Source organism: Halyomorpha halys, unplaced genomic scaffold (assembly GCF_000696795.3).
Source record: "Halyomorpha halys isolate HHAL.00 unplaced genomic scaffold, Hhal_1.1 Scaffold1315.1, whole genome shotgun sequence".
In the NCBI taxonomy this organism is placed as follows: Eukaryota; Metazoa; Arthropoda; class Insecta; order Hemiptera; family Pentatomidae; genus Halyomorpha; species Halyomorpha halys.
The window spans coordinates 86,252-87,688 of record NW_027112745.1 but is presented as its reverse complement, the minus strand read 5'-3'; the positions used below and the strand labels follow the sequence as shown (position 1 = coordinate 87,688).

Below are 1,437 nucleotides of genomic sequence, written 5' to 3'. Positions count from 1 at the left end.
AATTTTCTATATTTTCAATTATGAGGGGACGAGTTAAAATAGTTTTTATGATATTTGAATCTGCTCAACGTGGCCTTGATTCAACGTACCGCCATCTTGGTTTTTGTTTTTTTGTATCACAAAGTTATTATAAACAATGAAACTTGGTTAGCTTGCTTTTTCGATAAACAAAACAAATTAATATTAAAATGATACATAAAATAAAGCATATTAAAAACCCTTTATACATCAAAATATACTATTTACTAAAAAAGAGCATATTACAATATGTTCAAACTATTTTTTATTTTTTAAATCACTTATAAGGTTTTCGAGATATAGACTCATGAAAAAAATAAATTTGCTGACCCAACTTTTGATAGCAGCATTGCGTAAAAGCATTATCTTAAAAATTCTATTTTCCAACACGATTCTCAAGCTTATTGCTAACTTGAAATGCAATTTAATTTTTTTATCAACTGCAATGTATAAGTTGTACTATTTGTTCGTAAATATGAAAAAGTTGTTATATAGCTGCATAGTATGGCTGATAATTTGATAATAATATTTCACTTTCGTGGTTTTTGGGAGGCCAGGATAATGAATCATGAAAGAATAAAATGACTTGCTTTTTGCTAATCTATCAATTCCTCACTGAGTATACATCATACTGAAATACAGATATCCGGCTTATCTACCTACATAAAAAATAACAATAATTATTTAAAGGGCCAAAAAACTCACATCCATGGAAATTAAAAGAAGATGAATAATTAATAACTTTTGAACCATCTGAAATATGTCTGACACTATTGCTAGAAATTTATATCTTCTACAATTGCTTCTAAGTCCATGCTACTTTGAATTCCACCCCAGATATTGCGAATGATTGACGATCAACCCAAATTTGCCTCGCAATCGAATTGGTGGCCACCCTTGGTATATATGATTTTAGTAATGTGAATATGGTGAAACAAAGAAACAAACATTTATACTTGTTGAATATGAGATCATTCAGTTTGAACTTTCATTTTTTTAATTAATACTGTTTTATGTTTAATAGTTGTTAGTGATATAAAAAATGATATTATGCTACAAATTGATACCATATGCTATCGATACAATATTTATTGTTAATTTAATCTATGAAATATTGTTGCAGTCCCAATTGATATCAAAGAAGAAGAAAGACTGGAGATTTACTATGGTGAGTGGAATTTTAGATTAATAGTATATTATTGTAAATTTTTGACTGAAATTCAACATTGGACTTAGCATCATCAATTACAGGAGGTGAGAGTCTGTCCTGAGAAATGAATCTTTGAAACTAAAACTGAGCACTGCTTAAATAATTTATTTATTGAATAAATTTAAGGATCATTTTTGAAGTAATGAGGATTATATCATTTCCTAAATTTGTTTGAACTATTATCACAACAGAAAAACTATGAAGGTTGG

General features: G+C 27.9%; 1 long non-coding RNA gene across 3 annotated transcripts in view; it reads left to right on the top strand.

The window, feature by feature from the left end:
* The window catches only part of LOC136796537 (uncharacterized), a 9,248-nt gene that overhangs the window by 4,439 nt on the left and 3,372 nt on the right, over positions 1–1,437 (top strand). For all 3 annotated transcript variants that reach the window (XR_010844265.1, XR_010844264.1, XR_010844263.1), the window contains exon 4: positions 1,142–1,186. This is a non-coding gene — a long non-coding RNA (uncharacterized lncRNA). The remainder of the gene's footprint in view (positions 1–1,141; positions 1,187–1,437) is intronic.